The sequence below is a fragment of the Cygnus olor genome, chromosome 10 (assembly GCF_009769625.2).
Source record: "Cygnus olor isolate bCygOlo1 chromosome 10, bCygOlo1.pri.v2, whole genome shotgun sequence".
Lineage (NCBI taxonomy): Eukaryota > Metazoa > Chordata > Aves > Anseriformes > Anatidae > Cygnus > Cygnus olor.
The window spans coordinates 7,861,049-7,881,590 of record NC_049178.1 but is presented as its reverse complement, the minus strand read 5'-3'; the positions used below and the strand labels follow the sequence as shown (position 1 = coordinate 7,881,590).

At 42.0% G+C, this 20,542-nt stretch overlaps 1 long non-coding RNA gene across 1 annotated transcript; it reads left to right on the top strand.

Annotated features, from left to right (window-relative positions):
• The first annotated feature begins 92 nt into the window (after positions 1–92).
• Positions 93–19,638, top strand: LOC121075546. The gene is made up of 4 exons (XR_005823010.1): positions 93–386; positions 10,321–11,492; positions 12,483–12,543; positions 18,985–19,638. It is a non-coding gene; the product is annotated as an uncharacterized LOC121075546 (long non-coding RNA).
• The last annotated feature ends 904 nt before the right edge of the window (positions 19,639–20,542 follow it).

Genomic DNA, 20,542 nt, shown 5'->3' with positions numbered 1-20,542 from the left:
GCAGCAGAAAGCCAGAAGGAACAAACATTTTGTTACCTAAGACGACAAATTCTAGCCGAGCCATCCCAATCCAAAGACATATGAAACTCAGTTCTTATTTTCGTATTTAAGTATTATTTCCATCAGCTCTTTTTCGGTAGAGTATCATCTGCCCTATTTTGAGGTTAGCCTTTCGCAGAGGTGTAACTGCCGTCTACTGACTGCCGCATGGATGGTCTGATCAGCTTCCTGAAATTACATGCTTCGATGGCTCTTAAAGGAAGGAGAAGGCTGTATGGACGCCTGCATGCACACACTGAGGAGGAGGAGGAGGATGTTATTCAGTCAGGCTCTCCCTCACTGTGCCGGTGGCTTACACGGATTTAACTCGGCAGATCTGCGGCTGGGTAAAACAAGCCTGAAAGGCTGCATTTTCTTCCCAATGGTTTGTATTTCTTTCTCAGAATACAAGGCTCTCTGCAGCCCGTGCAGCTGTCTGTCAGGGCCAGCGGGCTCTCATTGGCATGGCCCTGACCAGCCCAACCTGCAGCTTGACTTCTCGGCTTCCCTTTGGACCTTCTTTGTCACCACACGTTTTCCTGATGCTCGGAATTCTTGGTTGGAGCTGTTTGCCAGCCTCAGGCCTTGCATGGCTGTGCCGAGCCTGACCCTGTAAGCTGCAATAATCGGTTGGGATTTTTTGTCTGGTGAACCTACACAGAGCACTTGTTTCTTCCCGATGTTACTGCTCAAGCAAGCAAGCACTGCTTGCACCACTCCTCCCTGGGTGAGAAGCAGCCTGTGCAAACACAGATGAAAATTCCAAAACTGATTCAAATAATTTTGGCACCAACTTCCACTTTCTTCTAGCACGTCAATTTCTTTTGGTAATTTCTTTTATCGCATCAACCATCCTAATTTGACCCAGCCCACTTTTCTTCCTCCATTTGCCGCCGTTATTTTCATGTTTGCTGTAACTTAAGCAACACCAGAATGGGACGCTGTAAACCTCTTTAGACGAGGTCTCTGTGATGGTCGGATATGTAGGAGAAGCAGGTCTGACTGTTTTGCATAGTATAAAAAATGGTCTTGATTTACAGCTTTTAGACTTAATCCTGAAAAAAAAATCTTCTGAAAATCAAAACATAAGTTAAGGATTTCAATTTCAGTCAACCTGAAAAATCATGAATTCAGTCATCACTACTGAAATGTGAGTGACTTATTTGCCAATGCATGCAAAAATGTCTGTTGTATGTGAAACCATAAATTAACCAATATTAGTTTTGAAAGACTTGCAGGTCTCATCAGGCCTTCCAGACAGCACAAGGGGAGATTAATAGTTATCATGAAACCTGAAAGGTTTTTCCCAACAGACCCTTGTCTTACCTGCTCTTAAGCATGTTACTTTTCAGCATTGTATGAATTGTTACTCAAGATTTCATTTTTAACGTTGGATCCACTTTGAATTTTTCAAGTTGTGTTTCAAATTAAACTCATTTTTGGTATTCAGAGCACATCATGAAGATCGTTAATAATACTATTTAATATGATCTCCAACGTTTTTGCTTTGGAGGCTTTTATGCAAATTTCAAGTCACTACTTAAAAGTACAAGTATTTACATATATATGAAAATCTGGCTGTAATTTTAATTTTGCAGTCTGCATTTCAGAACCACAGTGTGTTGGTAACTTCTATAAGATACTTATTCCTGGTTTTTGGAGGTATGTGGAAGTATTTCTTCCTGATAAATTTCTAGCTATGTATTTACTGAAATTTAAAATATACATATTTTTGAAGGTTTTGAACATCAGTTGTATTTTAGAAATAGGGCAGTTCTAAACTACATTTACCCTCAGCCAAAATGGCTGCTGTATTTTGAGCTCACAATACAGCAAATCTTAACCTTTCAGAGGCTTTTGGAGCATATAGTTAACTTATGGTTATCCCCACCCAGTTAAGGGCAAACTTGCATATGAAGATTGAAATTGTAGACAGGTTCTTTCTCTTTATTTTCCAGTACTAATGATGCTTGTGTGGGGTATACAAATATATAAAATCAAAGGATTGCCTTTTTTTTATAAGCTGAGACAGCAGCTCTGTCTGTCCTCTTCCATCCTACAAACCTTCTACCTATCTGGATGTTTTTATCAAGGAGAAAATTGGAAGAAATACAAACTTTCCCCACTGAGCTTTAAAGACTTCCAGTGAAATAAACAGTCCTGCTCACTAGAAAGTTAGCCTGAGCAGGCACATTTGAAAGGTTATGAACTAAAAAAAAAAAAAAAAAAAAAAAAAAACCAAAAAAAAAAAAAAAAACCACAAGTCCTAAATTGGATTGCTGGCAGCAACTCCTCATGTTTCACTTAAGCCAGTTTAGTTAAAATGATTTTCTTTTTTGTTTGCCAGGAAAAATGAGATGCTTTGTTTAGGTTCATTACCTCTAATATTTTATAAGTGGGTGGGTAACAAGCTCTGCTCTGTTTTCTATGTACTACACTCTTAAATGAAAGCGTCCTTGCCTGGGACGTTGCCATTTTGCTCCTATTTGGATGCAGAGCATCCACTGTTGTGTGCAGACTCTTGCAGAGATTGCATTTGTATGTTCTCATTGAGATCTTTGCTCGGTTTTGCAGCTTCAGCAGCCGCACTGCTTCTTGAATATGGGGGAAATGTTTTTTTTTTCCCGCTTGCCTTTATTCTTTGCTTCTCATTGTTAGGCATAACTATGATTTTTCTCTGAATAAGGGCAGACTAAAGCACAGACATTGTGTCTGTGATTTCTGGTCCAGATTCCCTAATGCCTATGGAGACTTAAAAGGTGGCATTAGATCTGACCAACCTGTCCTAATGGGTACAATGGCCAAAATAGCCAGCGTTGCTCACTTGCATGGACTGAATTGTCCACACAAGTATGTCTTTAAGTATGTCCACAGCACACAAATATTCTGCATCAGGCTCTGCCATGTTTGTCTCCTGCCTGAAACTTGCCGGCTGCTCAGTGCCAGGGCATGGGCGTATGCTTTGGGATGCTCTTCAGTAAGGACTTCTTTCACACAGCAACACAGTGCTTTGTTGTACGCAGGTCGAGCTCAGGCATTACTAAAGATCTGTAACTTGTGTCAAATCCTCACTAACTCATGATTTTTCTGAGGAAAATGAGCATGTTTAACTTTGCTCCTGCTTTCCTCATCTGTCTCTGATTTTGTGCGTGCACTGCCACACTGAAGGCTGTGGGTCCCTGCAGTGCTGCTCGAGGGTAAAAAGTGTTGGATGCACTTTGCCACGTGTGTGCCAAGGAACATTTGGCACACAAAGGAGTACTGGGATTTTGGGCTTATCTCATTTTAAAGCCAAATAATCGAGAAGACAAAGTTTCGTGAGAAATGATGGAGGACTAAAGAACAACACCAGCTGAAAGACTATGAGGAACCTGAGAGTGCTTTAAAGCACTCTCTTGGGCTAAGAAGTCCAGCCTCATCCAGGGTCTGTAAATAAGACTGTTATGTTGCTCATGGAACAGTACAACTAAACTTTCTGCAAAGCGCAGGCTCAGTTTGGGTGCTGGTATTATAACACTTTCCAGAAGGTCTTTAAAAGTTCTGTGAAGACGATGGAAACCCAGCGGCTTGGTTTCTTCCTGGTGCCTGCCCCACGCTAGCGCAGTAATTGCTGTGGCACAATAGAACAACTGAAGGCTGAAGCAGCCACAAGTCCTCCCCAGTTTTCATATGGTCCTGTTTCTTTATTAATATATATAAATATATAAAATAAAAGTAAAGCTGCTGCTTTAAGGGCTCTTTCTTTGGTTTTAGCACCCGCTAAAATACTCCAACAGACTTCTAAAGCAGATGCATGTAGCGCTCTGTGGGTGAGGATTAAGCAAACCCAGATTAGTTGTACAAGGAGTAATCAGATGTAGAAACACCCTGCCTTTTCCCACTGGGGGGGCTTCAAATGAGCGGCAGTGCTCACAGCAAGCTGCATTACTGGTCACAGCCACCTCCTCCTTGGTTTCCTAATAGCAGTACAATAGTTAGCACAATACTGCCCATTAACATTTTATTTTATGTTCTGTATATTTTTATTACAGAAGAAAATGGGGAGACCAGTGTGCCTGGCTAATCAGTTTAATTTATATCCAACACCACAGTGTTGCCATTATGTCTGGAAAACATACACAACATGGAACTGGGATCTTTCAGTTTTTTAGAGAGAAAATACCAGGTACGTTAGGGGACATCAGTGGGAAACTTTGATTTTTAGAAACGGTCGCTCTGTGCTGTCTGGAAAGTGAGAACATCCCTTCCAGGTATTTGTTTCAGCATTTAGAAACTGGTGGTCACCTGAAAGCTTTGACCCAGAAGGCAGAATGGATGCCAGTAGCTCAGTGGAGGCATGAAAAATGAATCGTCTTTTTCTCCCCAGAGGAGAGATCCATCCTGCTGGAGCTTGAGAATACTTGCAAACTCACAAAGCTCCTTTTCATTAGAGAAATAAAAGCCTCATCATCCCCAGAGCTCTTAATTAGGCACCTTTTGCCATTCACACAAATCTATGTCTCTGCTGTCAAGTCCTATTTGTTTTAAAAATTGATTCATTCATTTCAGCTCTTTTGTTGGGTGGCAAAAATGGATAGGCCAAATGAATCCAAACACTTTGTAAATTGTAAAGGTTTTAATATAATCAGTGCAGCAAAGCCAAGCTCAGAGAACAAGTGTACACCAATGCTTTAGTACAAAACACTTACAGAGCAATAATGAAAACCACATTCAAAGCAGAGAGGGCACCAGAGGAGAGGAAAAAAAGCACATATGAAGTAACTAGCAGACGTATATGGTATTCTCGCATATATGGTGGATATTAATCTGTGCTGCAGGCATTATTTATCAGTTAGGAAAGGTCAAAAATGGAAGTGCTAGTTTTCGCTAATACTTAACGTTGAATGCTTTTAGTTCAGGTTTCCTGATGAGGAATGGTTTCAATACTTAAAGGAGTTAGTTAGCATTTCTTTTTGTGACCTCCTAAAGAATAGAGACTTTTGGCTATTGAATATAAACTTATACTGAATTCAACTCTATTTGTAATCCTTGTTTTGAAGGATTTCTCCATTATGATAATATTCACTGATATGTCTGTTTGCAAGGCTTTTATTTACACAGGAAACAACTCCTCATGTACAAACAGCTAAATGTATGTATGAATGCAAATATTTGCATATAAATATTTTCTCTTCGTTATTTTCTTGTTTTAAAAACCTCAGTGAACCTGGAAGCAGGAATAAAACAAAAACCATTGGTAGTGGGAATTGCATGAAGTGTCAGAGATGTGTGGCTGGAGCTAATCAGCGAAGCCAAGCAAAGATGTTGCAAGTGTCACCATCTGGGAAGCTGAGCCTTCTGTGCGCGTGGTTGCTAGCTGCTTTCCAAGCTTCAAAGGGTCTCCAGTTATCTCTATTTTCAGGTTTGGCTCATTATTTCAGGTAGTGACACTATATATATGGAAGTTTTTTCACAGAATTTCGTGTGAAGATGCTAGGTTTTTCCAAAAGCTTTATTTTAGATCTAAAGCTATTGTATATATAGGGGGCTCGATGGCAATTATTGATCAGTGTGCTGTAGTTTGGAAGGGAAAGGGGGATACAGGCAAAAATAAGTATTTAGCTTACATGGACACTGTGTGTTCTGGGGAGAGAGAGTCTTTATTAAAGTCCAATGTGATTAGAGGAAAGAGTAATGTAAAGATCATTGATTGGAAGGCTTACAGAGGTTGTTTTCACATTGATTATCTGATTGTCTTTTCAGTATATGCGTTTTTCTGTAAACGTGTTACCAGTTTGGGTGGTTGCTCACTGTACTTGTGTGTGTACAAATGAACTGTGAGAAAAGCCCAAAAGCCTTACCTTGTATGTACACAGAGGAACATAGACCATAGGATAAATGCACGCTGTATCCTTGCAAACTTCCATCAGCCAAATTGCACTAATTATGGTGTCTCAGCTGTCACTGTTGACTTTTCTTCTTTTTTTTTCTCCACCTGTTAAAGAAATTGCGAAGAAAAATATCAATGCATTGGAAATAGCTTAAGAAATTATGAAAATCCTCACCTATCATGTCTCTTTACCCATTTGTTGTTGCTGGTGGGATTACATGAGATCCAACACAAATACCTTTATTTAGTTAAATACAGTATAATTTACTTTTGGGTTCCTTTTTCAAATATAATTCTTTTATTTATTGAAAGTTGGAATTTCCATAACCACCGTGAGAGCCTTGCTGACAAAGCAGTGTAAGCAGATTGTCTTAGAGGCACTCACTTCCTAGAAGACTGAATCAAAACAGGATTCATCAAAGGAGTTCACACAAGAAAGAGCTTTGCTCTTTCTCACATGTAGACAGTGCTTGCAATGCCCCGCTTAGATTGCTGGTTTGTATTTTAGGCAGATCAGAGCATAGGCATTGCCAGTGAGGCCACTGCAGTGACAGGTGCTCTTAGCTTCAGCTTTCATACACAATTTTTGCCCAGGATTATGAAAGTTCTTGCAGTCTATGTTTTGATTGTAAAGAAGAGAGGTGCTCCATGGGCAAACTCTGCATTTGCTATGGATTTGCCAGAATTTGCTTCGAGCTAACTTGAATAACTGAAGCTGTGCTAACCCAGCAGACTCACCCTTGAGACTGACTTATTTAGTTTCCACTGTGTTAAAAATATACTTGGGTCTCCACCTGCAAAAATTCAGAGTGAAACTATACTCAGAAAAGCAGTTTCCATCTCATAGTGTATCAGGGCCAGGCATCTGGTGGTGTCAAAATGAAAATGTGACACATTGTGTTTAGCTAGACCTGAGACGAATTGTGAAAACTGCTCAAGCTTGGGAAGTTTTATATGGTTTGGGAGGAGGATGAGCTGCTGAAATGCTCAGCTTAGCTCTAGCAGCCGCTGCGGATCTCAGGAATGTGTAGCGCAATGCAAGTTTAACAAATCCCAGGCCTGAGAGATAAAAGGTATTGGGGGAGAATATGACGAACCCTGCAAAGCCTGAACTGCTTCTGTCTTGTTTGTGTCTGAGCATTGGACTGCTCCAATGAACCCCTGAGTAACTGGCAAAACTGTATGAAAATCTGCAGCTGATTTGCTTTGCCAGCCGTTCTCCGGTTGGGTTTGGGACGGTGGCTCTGGGCCCAGCTGGCATCAGAGGCGCAGAGCAGTGCAGTGTGTTATGCTCACCCACCCTGTGCCCCCCAGCTGCACAGGGGGTGTTCCCCAGGCTCCCACCTGTGTGCGGGTGGTTGCATGGCTCTGGTGTGTGCAGACAGCTGCGCTACAGCTGGTGCTGCTGCTCCCCTGCGGGCCCATCACACCAGGGAGTCCTCCGGAGCAGTGAAGCTACAGCTGCATCTCCTCAGTATGCCAGAGCAGCCTTCCAGGCTTTTATAAACCATTGTAGTATCAGTAGGATTCTGGTTAGAGGACTGGGGGTCCTGGGCACCACAGAGTGTGTGGGCAGAGCCTGTGGGTCAGCCAGGCCCAAACCCCACCACACCGCTGGCTCATGACAGGAGAGCTCTGCCTGAGCCATAGAGAGGTGACATTGACAAGCCTCTGTTTACATCATTTCAGTTCAGTGAGCTCCAGTACTTATTGACAGGTCTAATTACCACCAGGTCTAATTACCACCACTATTTTAGCATGGGACAATATCAAAGACCCCCAGAGCCACGTAGATTTTACCTGGAACTTTAGCAAGGCAGAGAAGTGGAAGATGTCACTGATAGTATCTCACAGAAATAGTGAGTTGTGAGATTTGCTGACACATATCAGATATTTTGTTGACATTCCTAAAAACAACCAAACAAAAATTTGTTAATGTTCAATTAACCAAGTTGGAGCAGGAAGGAAGATGTGTTAGGGAAGAGAAAACAAATGCTTCCTTTGCATAAAAATTCAATTGCATATTAAAAACCATCACAAACAACAATATTCTTTCAAATAACTTTCCATTCTGCCTACTCAGGACAGCAAAATAACACAAGGCCCTGTAATAGCAGGAGAAAGCTGTTGCACAAACATGCAAACCTCCTACACCGTTTCAGTTAAACAGAAAGTCCAACCTAGTTTTGAGTCCAGAGCTATAACCTGGGGCCTGATAGTAATTCTGCAGGTGTGTCTGTTCAGTGCCTTCTTTGTTAATCATTGATGAGACTTATTTTGTTTTCCAGTAGCACCAACAGTCCTTGAATGGCTCTGGCAGCCCCTTCATGTCAGTAACTGCACAGACTCAAGAGACTCCCAGGCTGAAGATGACAAAAGAAAGGATGGCAGAAAGTGCCATATAGCCAAGGAAGGATGAGCAGACAAACCATTGCATCCTGTCTGTGTTGCTGTTCTGTATCGCTTGGGCTGAGTTGCAAAGGATGCCGTAGGCATGACTCCTCTTCTTCAGGCAAGTAAAGGCAAAGTGCTAATCGAAGGATTTTTTTTCTGCTTCTTTCAATTTGCTAACAGTAAAAGCAAATGAAAAAACGAATGCTTTTCTGGGGTAGCACTTCCAAGTATAGTCCATACTGTCATGTTTGTATAGGCTGCAACTGGCTTGGTATGTCAAATCAGGCTGTTGAATAAAGACATCAGTAGTGCCCTCAGCTTGAGTAAGAAGGGAGCTGGCACCGTGTCCCTGGCAAGATCCTCATCTTAGACCAGAACAAGAGCTTTAACTGCAGTTAGCAATAGACAGGAGTCCTTAAGTACTTGGTCTCTTGGCCATTAAAGAATTGGTTTTCTCATAATATTTTCCACTGGTTGCTGCCTTAAGCTTTGGAAGTCCAAAGTCAGGACTCAGGGATGGGATGTGGTGGAAGTTTCAAAGGATGCAGTAGTCATCCTATTTTTTGCTAAGTGTGTAAAACAAGAGATCATAACTCTGGTCAGAGGAAGGAAGTTATTGTCAGACCTAGGTACTGAAGCAAAGTAATTTACACATTTTGAAGTTTCAGACATTACAACCTCCTGAACAATTCATTGATTCAGGGTTCCTAAAATAACAGAGGAATAAAGCGCAGCCTTAGTGAGGAACAGGTACAGTCTGAGACCCTGCAGATGTGGGAACACAACCACAAGATGGTGGGGGTCCTAGGTGATTTGGACCCACTGCCATCCCCATTACTGCTTTAAAACAGACTTTCTGAAAATACCCATGTTTGGAAGAAGCAGCTCTGTGTTGTAAGAGAGCTGCATTTTTCTGGTAAACACTATAACCGTCTCTAAGACAGCAGAAGTTGCTAAACTCACATGTATTGAGAAAGACGGTGAATTACAGATGTTTGCAGCCTCACATGGAAAGAAAATTGCAGGATTCATTAAGCAGTAGCTGGAGGAAGTGTATATGGATGCTTCAGAGACCTCTTGTGCAAACAGACAACACCTTAACTCATAGACTTAGCAAATTAACTTTGTCCTTCAGCAATGGCTTACTTAACTTTTTCACTGTCATCACAAATGCCACTGAAACACCCTCTGAAATTACTTTTTTTTTTTTTTTTTTTTTTCTTTTGTAGAATTGAGCCTAGTACCTTCTAGGACCTTCCCCCAAACTAATAATCTCTTTCAGCATCTCATTGGATTTAGTGGCTAGCCCTGTGGCTGGGTTCTATCTTGTAACTTCCAAAATCTGACGGTTTATTTTTTTCTCAGTATTGCACCCTATTATGTACCAGGTAGTACTTAATGGACCTGTCTGCATGCACTTGATTTTACCCCTTCCTTTTTAATTTTACGAACAGCTGAGTCTAGATGGCATTTATTATAACATGAAATACCTAGTTCAGCAGGTGCAGCATCACATGGTACCTTCCTTAATAGCTGATGCGTTTCCTAAATTCATTTTAAAGTTTATAAAATGTGTGAAGCAAATTAAGAGATCCAGTTGACTACAAGCTTTGCTGTCCTGAAGCATCACAGCACTGCTCACTGTCAAAAAGTGCGTCAGAACTTGTGACCACCATCGCATCAAATACCAATACAGTCAGTTTTACAAACCGTGAAATGTCCAGGCTCACTCAGGGAGCCTGTAAGATGTTTGCTTTTCATTTACTTTGTGCAGAATTCATTATATTTCATATAGAAATAGATTTTATACTAGTTAAATATATTTGACTCTACTGATGACAACTGCTATCTCTAAGTCTTTTTTTAAAAGTACCTTTATGCATTAGCAATGTTCACATCTAGCCCTGCCTTATTAAACTGTTTCCATTTCCTTGTTACCTAGTAGTTGTTGGCTATTAATGCATAAATGAATACTTTACTTCATTCTTTTATTTTTAACCATTTGATCATTTGTCCAGGAGGTGAAAGCATGCCCCCTCTTGCTGTGCAGAAAATGGGCTTCATCAAGCATTGGCAGTCTGTATCTGTGGAAGCCCCTGGAATGGATCGCAAATCTCTTACAGGGAAGTGCTGTCAGCAGGATTTCCAAATCAAATTAGAAAACCTCCATGGAGGAGGGCATTTAAATAACCATCTCTGTTGGTCCCTTAGGATGTGCTTGTCTGTGAAAGCTTTCAAATGGCACAGTCCTTCGAAAGCATTCTCCATTCTGCATGGAAAGCTGCACGATCTGGGACCATGTTATACACTGTCCTGCATGAGCCTGGTGGAGGGTTGTTTTGAGGAGAGTGGCTTCTAAACTGCTGCTTTTGAAGATTACACAGAGACCTACTCTAGCTGTATTGCACCAGTACCTTTCTGGAGCTACTAAATTGCAAATGCAAGGAATGACTAGATAAAGCCCCTGAGGCTGCTGGACACCTGTGGTCCATACCCTGCATGGAAGCTGAGCTCATTCACAGGGGCTTCTCTTGCCACACCTCAACCATGCAGCATCCAGGGCTTCCCTCTGCTCTGGTTCTTTCCCCAACTTACCCACTGCCTCTTCCAAGTCCTGCATCAGTCTGTCCTCACAAGAAGAGCTGTCCTGAAGTAGGTCTTTCTCCTTATGTGTGGGACCTTCTGATGCTCAGCAATGACAATGGAGTACCAGACTTCTTCCCAGGATAGCAATGGATGTTGAGAGCACATACAATAGAGGCTCCTACAAGCAAGTATCTTAAGAACAGGATGAGGAGGTAGGACAGATGAGTCAGACTGAGCACACACTTTGTTCTTGGGAACTTGTACCATTCTTAATGTGTCTTCTAACTTTCTGGAGCCAGTGTCTATACTTTTGATTTGTCTGAACTGAATCAAGGAGCTGGATGAGCTGGTATAGAATCACAGAATTGTAGGGGTTGGAAAGGACCTCAAGAGATCATTGGGTCCAACCCCCCTGCCAAAGCAGGTTCCCTAGAGCAGGTTGCCCAGGTAGGTGTCCAGATGGGCCTTGAATATGTCCAGAGAAGGAGACTCCACAACCTCCCTGGGCACAGGTGGTCATTCTCAGAAGGAAGAGGCAGTCGTGTTCAAGCTTTCCCTGACCTGAATTCCTGGTTACAAGGCAAAGCAGTTTCTTAACTGAAAGGTAAATGTCAAAAGATACTAGGATTCAATTATTTCTTATTTCCACATATCAAAGGGAATTAAGTGAGAGGGGTTAAGTGGATAAATGTATCAAGTATACCAGCAGTGAAAACGATATACTCTCTTTCTACAACTGTAAACAATTACCACGGTGTGATTTGGAAACTGTCAATTAGCCCTAACCACAGTGAATCAGAGCTGCTTTCTGGTGTAATGAAAATAGAGCATCTTACTGTCACATCAGTATAGATTGCATTAACCTTAATGACTCCTGTAAGGCTGAACCTTGCCTTGGCAGACAGATTGAGCACTCTGCATTGTAAGCTTTGTCTTTAACTTACCTTTGTAAAACTTTCATTGATTCTCCTCCTATCTAAACTAGAAATACAGAAATTGTCAGGTTTGAACAGACCACTGGTGCAACTAATTTGATTTTTTGTTTATAATTGTAACCAGTGATGGATGAACTCAGGGAAAAAAAAGAAAAGAAAAGAAAAAAAAGAATAATCCATCCCTTGCCCCTTCCCCACTACTCTTTTCCCTTTTAGACCTCCCGTAATTTTTTTAATTAAGTGTGTTGCAATGCCATGGAGTTTTCTTTACCCCCAGTTGATGACAAGTTTAGGTACTGAAATGGAAATATTAACAGCTCTTGTATGTTTGAACTCCCAAGTCTTACCAGAGATATTATTCCTGCTAGTGTAAATGTCAAATCCCCATTTGGAAATAATTCTTCTGTGTTCCTTGTGTTAAGTAGATTATTCTGAGAAGTTTCCAAATTCATTTCCAGGAGCCTCCTTTTTTATTGTTGAATGCTTCCTTTCAGTGGGAGAAAATGTAGATAGGACCATGTTGCTCCGTGAGCACAACCATCTGCCACATCTCCTCTTTCATTAATTCCTGGCCAGATTTTTTCTGGTGAATTAGATAGTAGATCCTCTTAGATTTATCCCAATGTAACAAAATCTAACCACTTTTCCTTTATTTGCAGGAAATCTGTCTCTTCGTATTGCATGTAGATAAAATTGCTGACTCTTCATAGGAAAAAAGATGTAAGTCAATCTCTCAGCTGGAATAATTTCTTCTTGATCTAACTGTTGGTATAGCTTTATTGATTAGCTTCTCCAAAACATCTGTTGGCTTTAGGTTCCCAACCTGTGACATATTGAAGTGATTTTGCTGGGGGGGTAGTTGCTCTGCACTTCAAAATTGAACCCATTGGGATTTCAAACTCAGCATTCCGAAATGAAAGTGCCAGAAGTTAATTACTTTTTGTATAAAAATCTGATATGGTTTCAATTTTGGAGATATATTAGTCCTACTTAGCTCATACCACATCATGCTTTGTTTTAACTGAGTTTCTACCAAGCTTCAGAATAGTTCAGCTATTAATACAGCAAAGACACTATTCTTGTGAACCTCATTACTGGATGATTTTTTTTTCCAAAGCTCTGTTGTTGGTGTTCAGAAAATATATATTATCAGCTTGTTTGTTTTGCACATTTGCAAAAATGTCTTTGCTTGTGAATTAGGAAAAAAAAGCTCAGAAATGTTTTATTCCTGATGGCTGCAAGTACCACAACCTGCTACAGTATAGATTAGAAGGTTGCAGCTGTACTTGAATTCAAGAGGGAAAAGAGTCCTTCAAGCTGTGAAGTTAACTGGGAATCTCTGAGTAAAGCATTCTCCTTTTCTCCTGTGAAGCTGGAGCACGCTGCTGGCATCTTGCCACACAGCTTTCCAAACCTAGCTATCTTTGAATAGTAGCTCCAGTGCTGGCAATGTACTGTAATATTTTTTACAATTCAAGTTTAACTACTTTTCCTATTTTTATACCTTGCATTGGTATGTGCAAAAGCTTCTCATTCAAGTGGGAAACTAAAAGATGAATGAGTAAGAATGAAGCAGTCAGGAGGTTAACCTGGCAGTTCCCAACCAAAGGGAAAATGTTTAAAAGTTGAGCCTCCTAACCTAATACAAGGATAGACAAGAGAAATTGCCACAAAGACCCCACTCATGGGAAGCTGTAGGATGGGTTGAAGATTTTTTGACAGTGGCAGAAGGCCTGAGTGAATCTGAAAAACAAGTGGATTTGGGGAGAATGGATAAAAAACCAAAAGCCAAAATTGTTGCTAAAGCTTCCCTCACTGACAACTATTAAAAATATAATTACAATAAATCAGGAGGCAAGGGCAGAGGTTAGGACAGAAGATTTCACTAAGGCTAGAACCTTTTATTTGAAATTCAACCTGTATTTAGAGCATGGATGTGTGTGCGCGCACATGTGGGACTGTACCCTCTAATGTTTCCTGGCACTGTTGGAGAAGTAGATTAGAACATGTTTTTCTACAGAAATGTCCTCTGTTTGCTGTCAGCAGTTGCACATCCTTACTCTCCAGGTCAAGTGTAGGGAGCTCTTCTGAGTCGGTGTTCATTTGTAAGACAGCAGCCAGTCCCACAAACTTGTTTTATTTAACCACTCCAGAGGCCAGGATTCAGCAATTCAGATGTAGCATTAAATGCATGTGGATGATTTTGCACGGTATAGAAACTGCTTCATGTTTGCTTGTAGTGCAGTGATGTCCTATGTATTTTGGAAAAAAAAAGAGAAGGTAGATGGTAACAGAATACAAAATTTGGATTAATCTCATTTATCACAGAGCCTGACCCCAGGATTATACTGCTCCTTCACGGCATTAATAGCAGGGTTTTGAAGTTCTCAGCTTTGAACCATATATTTGTTTTCAATCTCCTGTACGCTTTCAGTCTTGTTCCTCTTCCCTTTATAGAGTAAATCAAATAGGACATATCTAAACCTTTAAAGGTTTCCAGATGTTTCTTTTATTAGGTTATTGGGAGGCAATAACTTTCAAAGGGCAGAAGAGTTTTGGTTATCTGGGGAATTTAATCAAAACAAATGTGAATTGAAGGGGGGGGGGGGGGGGAGGGTGCTGCAAGAGGCCAACATCGGCTCCACGCTGGGAAGCAGGAGGAGAGCAACATGTCAGAGTTAAATCCAGATTCCCCTTGTGTAGGGACCAGCTTGGGCTCAGACACATGCGCTACCTACATGAAGCCAGAAAAACATGATAGGGATGCTGTGATATACATCTGACTGAAAGATGCGGCCAAAAGATTTTTTTTGGCAGGCTAAAGAACATGGACATTGAGAGGAAATAAAATATAAGTTGAAAATGAGAAATAAAGTAAAAGAGGATTTTATTTTTTCCTCATTACCTCTCTGTAGAGACCGGTTTTCTTCCGAGAGACTGGAAGAAGACTGTAACACTTCTGCTGTACATTAACTCCTTAAAAGTGTTTTAAAGGCAGAGCTCAGAGTCTGGCAGAACCTGAGGTTTTCCTAAGCTTAAGAAAAGCAGCAAGGACTCAACTTGCAGTGGGGTGGCTCCAGGTTTGCTCCCAGGAGGTACTTCCCAGCTCTTCTGTTGTATTCTCCTGGCAGGGGTGTTGCTGAGATTACTGAGGTGGTCCCACCTAAGAGGTTACGTTGCAGCATGTCTGGGTTAGCTCCTGCATGGTGCATAACAAGGGGCTGCATCTTTTAGTTGTGCTTTCAAGTCTGTTGCCTTTATAAAACTTAAAGAATTTCTGGAGAAGAGAAGGAAAGTAAAATCAAATGCATTTCTAAGTAAAGCAGAAAGAATTTGTGCTAGGGCTATGTGTGGTCTCATTGCAGTGCAAATCAAGTTGCTGTGATGTTTGCAGCTCATATCTGAGGTTATTGGTTCTGAGCTCATGTGGATTAGAGAAATAGTGTCATGGGTTTCTGTTTGTTTATTTCTTTCACAACTCTACACTGGCCTCCGTGTTTCGCACTGTGGGATAGGAAGAGTTTACTGGTGCGTTAGCTATTTTGGTTGTCATGGTTTAAGCCAGCTAACTGTAGAGTTCAGTTAGTGCAGCCATATCATATACCTCATGTGCATCACTGGGATTCCTTCTTGCTTTGTCTTCTTGGTAAATCGTGTCTCACTGCTCTTAAATTCCACTGTTCCATAGAATATCCTCTTGGACCATTGCTTTCATCAGTCAAAACCAAGTGCATGATGGCTGAACTGCCATTTGAACAGGCAAAAAACCCTGTTGCTTAAAGAGGTCTTTTTTTTTTCCCTAATATATCTTTGTACCTGTTTGCATCTTCTGCATCTTCAGTGAAGGAATCTAAGGAAAGAATGACAACATGAGCACTTTGCTCCCTGCCATCTCCTTTTCTTTGTCTATAGCTCAGTGTTTGTCCTGCTCATAATCCAATTTCTAGGCTTATAAACAATCAGAATTAAGCAGCATTTCTGTGTGGCAAACCTCTGAGGTCACTAGAAAGACAAGGAAGATTGAAACAGCTGCTTTCAGTAACTCAAAAACTCAATTCTGAATAAATGAGGTGAGGTTTACAAAGACTGAAGTTTTCTGTTTAGAGAAAAGGTTTCAAAATTAAGAGGTTAAGGTTGAAGAAAAGGTTAGCCAAGGCTTACTAGAGCTGAAGTTAAGCACTGCCTTTACCATGTCAGCCAGCTGAGATGGATCGGTTGGGAGTTGGAGTCAAGTGGTACAGGGATCTCCCATAATTTAAACACAGTTTCTCTCTTGTGTCTGTACCCTGAAGTAGTGTCCCTGGAGGGGACACTGCAGGCCTTCTGTCTTCAGCCACTTTAGCATGTCTGAGAGGGGTAACAAGAGCTGTGTCTTAGTCCCTGCCAGCAATTAATCGCTGCTGAGCTGCTCACCTGAACTCCTACCAGCTCCCTGCTGCTTGGAGATGCTGCTGGTCCAACCCGCTGGCTGCCTGCCTGGGAGATCTCCTAATGTTGCAGCTGAGTACTGCTAACAGCAAGTGTGAGGTTTTCCCATTTTCATTAGTCTGATTCTCACCTTCATAGCTGTACTACAGAAGTACTCACTGGAAAAATAACAAACTTTTGTGAAGAGTTTGCATTGCATCTTGTAATTTGTTAGCCTCCTGAGATATAACAAAGTGTTCTGTGACTATTCAATAGCCATCAAAATCTATGAAGAAATGTGACTACCCCAAAGTCCAGCAACTTCTTTTGGGTATAAACATATTTCCATTTGCAAAATGTTTATGCAGCTCTAGAACATTTATTTGCAAGATACAGGCTGCTTCCATAGCACCTGGAGTACCTTAACATTGGCAGCACTTGACTATAGCTGCTTGTATAATACAAAGATAATATCAAATTAAGACTTAAGTAATTGAATTATACCACCCAAAATTTATGAAGGAAACAAATTTCAGTTACACCTGTGTGTTTGTAGATGATGAATTTTCACTTGTTAACCATAAATGTTCACAGACAAGCTTGTGCACTCAACCAGTGAGAGAAGAGAATCAATGTCAGCCCTGAGCAGCAGCTCAGATTTCAGATATTCACAGCTTGTAAAGTCAAACTTGTGAAGTTTAATTGACCAGTAATAATTTGAGGACATAGTGATCTCTCTGTGATTCATATGCAGACTGCAACGGGGTAATTCACTGGAAATTATTTATTCCACTTTAGAAATTACAGAACACTTGCAATGGGGCTGTGCATTTGCTAAAATCTTAACTTTTAATTTACTCACTAACAGTACATGATGTTCAACTGGAAATCTGCTTTCATGTAATTCCCTCCCACCATTACTCTTCCAAGTAGTTTCTAAAATGTCTGACCTGGATATCAATAAGCCCATACCTCTTGCTACAGCCACGTGTTGGTTTTTCTGTAAAGGAGAAGATTAACAAGGGATCCGTGATCTCTTTTGCCTCTGTGACTTTCAAGTACAGAGCAGAATTAATCTGTGATTCTTGCCTCTCTTTTTCTGCTTAGACCAGTGAACTAAATGCCAATTTTTCTTGCTCAACTGCCAGTGAATATTTGCTGTAGTTTTTCCTTTAGAGCCCTGTCCCTTTGGCAGAGCTGGGAGTTTGGCTCATCCAATTCAGTGTGATTTTCTGTAGCCTGTTGCAAAGCCTTGCTCTTCTCTGTGGTTGTTTAATGTTATGAGTCTCTGGAAATGACAGGCAGGAATCAGGATCGGGGAGGGGGGTGGGGGTGGGGAAGTACTTCTAGGCAAATAAAACAATCTACAACCCCCCAAATATTGTGAGTATTGCATTCAAGAATGTAGAAAAATAGCTAAATGAGTGTCAAAAGGAAGAAAGGCAAAAGTGAAGTGAACAGAATTTAGAAGGTAAGTGACATTTCAGTTCTGTTTATAAACTTAAACCTTGATTTCATTCTAAAATCTGCATATTGTTTATGAAAATTACCACTGGAGTAAATAAAGTCTTTTGGAGGAGTCGGTCATGATGTACAGATCCCACGTGAAATACTTCATTGTCATGCATGTAATCTAGCCTTCTCTCGGTGCCCAGATTTACCACCTTCCTAAGCCCGTTGAATTAATGACACATCAGTCAGTGGCCCTTCACCAGCCGACAGGCCAGGTACCTCTGGCTATGTTTACTAAGCCAGCTGGGTTGGAGAAGTGGTCCAGTGATAGAGCTGTCACGTTTGCAAATTTGGCACTCTAAATTAGATAATGTCGTTAATCTTAAACTGCAGATACCAAGCACCTGGTGAGAATGATATCCCAAAAGGCAACTGTGAACTAGCTAGTGAGACCAAAGTACAAAAAAAGCATGAAACAGAACCAGTTCTGACAGGTCTTCACTTCATGCCTGGGTATAGGTATAGATACTACACAGGTATATATTGACTAGAGAACAGCTGCTGAGTCCAGTGACACTGCTTGAAAAACTGTCACATCCAGACTGCAAGGGTTAGATTTTACAGGAGAACATTGGTGGCAGTGATCTTTCCTTTCAAAAGAATGGAAAGTAAGCACATAGGCCTGCAGAAACAAACTGCTTACTGCTGAGTTTTGATCTTTAGCATTGAAGTAGTTTGGTAGGCTAAGTGGGCTTTTGGCCATTAAAAAAGTGAACTCAGAGGTCCCTAATTAGGAGAGAGAGTTATGATGCACAGGTTCCCCAGCCAAGGACCCGGCACTCCTGCCGCAGCATTCAACTCTAACGTCTGCCTGATAAAGGTTAAGAACCTTTTGACACTTGAAATCTGTATCGTTTCATTTCATAGAAGGTGCCACTAGTCCATGGGCTGGAAGCTGAGCACAGCTGTCTGCTCTTGGCTGGTCTGCCCCTCGAGCTGGCCCACTGCTGGTGCCCCCTCACCTCCCTGCCCAAACAGCCCACTCTCAGCATCATCTTTGGCATCACCTCACTGTTAGACAACTTTTTATGTCAGCCTTTCTACAGGTGACAAGTGACAGCTGCAGATTATAAGGAAACTTCAGTGCTTTGCCCTGTTTCAAAGCCCGTTTGTCACTTAACTGCATGCGGTCTCTTTCAGTATTTAAACAATGCAGTTTGCGGGCTTTTCTACTTTAATACAACCTGTTTGAAACGTTAGCAGTTTTCGTTCTACATTGAAATTATTTTCCTGTTTTTACAGGTGTAAACCGTCCTGAGAGGCTTACATCTCCATTTTCAGGTCTGCCTCACATCCTAAGGGAGGACATCCTTGTGCCAGAGCCTGACCTGATTTATGCTAGCTTAAAATCTTACACAGCACAGTCCTCTCAATGTATCTGGGCAGATAGCTTGACACCAGCCTGCGTAGCAGTGGCTAAACAAAAGCTAGTGATCTGTGGAGAACTCGTCTGAGGGAAATAACATGTCTTTTTTGAATATTTTAAAGGCAGAGTCTCCTGGTTTGCAGTTCTGCACAGGTTTATGCTGTACACTGAACTAAAGTCCTTCATCAGCCTCCAGCTATTTCCTTCACAAGAAAATTGACTGCTGGGAGCATTTTTTTTGCCTGTTGCTCCAGGTGAGATGATTGTTGACTTCTGTGGCTCGCTGGCTGAAAAACCTTCAGAAAGCAAATCTTTATGGACATCAAGATTACTAGCAATGTGAAGAGAGACAAAATGAGATAGATTTTATCCTTTTTGTACATCTCACCTGGGAATATTTCTTCCCATCTGTAGTGGATTTACATGGCAAGGTTTTGGTAGCAGGGACCATAGGGGTGGCTTCTGCGAGAAGAATCCAGAAGCTGCCCCATGTTAGGTAAGGGCCCCGCCGCTGGCCAGAGCTGGGCCAAAAAGCGATGTTGTTTGCACCTCTGTGAGAGCATATTTAAGACAGGAGAAAAAAAATGTTGGAGACAGCAACTGGGAGAGAGAGAGGAGTGAGAAACAGCCTTGCAGACGCCAAGGTTTGTGAAGAAGGAGGGTGCTCCAGGCGCCGGAGCAGAAGTCCCCTGCGGCCTGTGGTGAGGACCATGGTGAAGCAGGTTGTCCCCCTGCAGCCCATGGAGTACCACGGTGGAGCAGGGTTCCACGCTGCAGCCCATGGAGGAGACCACAGTGGAGCAGGTGGACCTGCACTGACAGAGGCAGCGGCCTGTGGAGGACCCCTGCAGGAGCTGGCTCCGGGCCGGAGCTGCAGCCCTTGGAGAGGAGCCCACGCAGTAGCAGGTGACCTGGCAGGAGCTGCTGCCTGTGGGGGACCCAGGTTGGAGCAGTTTGTTCCTGAGGGATGGACCCTGTGGTACGGACCCATATCTGGAGCAGTTCTTGAAGAGCTGCTGCCTGTGGGAAGCCCACACAGGATTAGGTCGGGAAGGACGGCATCCTGTGGGAGGGACCCCATGGGGAGCAGGGGAAGAGAGTGACAGAAGCAGCAGAGACGAAGTGCTATAGACTGACCACAACCCCCATTCCTCTGTTCCTCTGCGCCTCTCAGGGGGAGGAGATGGAAGAGGGTGGATGGGGGGAAGGCGCTTTTGGTTTGTTTCCTTTGTTTCTCATTTCTCTAGCTTGTTAGTAACAGACAATAAATCTTACTGTCTCCCTACTCTGAGTCTGTTTTGCCCGTCCCAATAATTATTGAGCCATCTCCCCATCCTTATCTCAACCCTTGAGCCCTTTGTGTCATTTTCTCCCCCTTTCCCTTTGAGGAGGGGGAGTGAGAGAGCGGCCATGGTGGAACTAGGCTGCCCACCA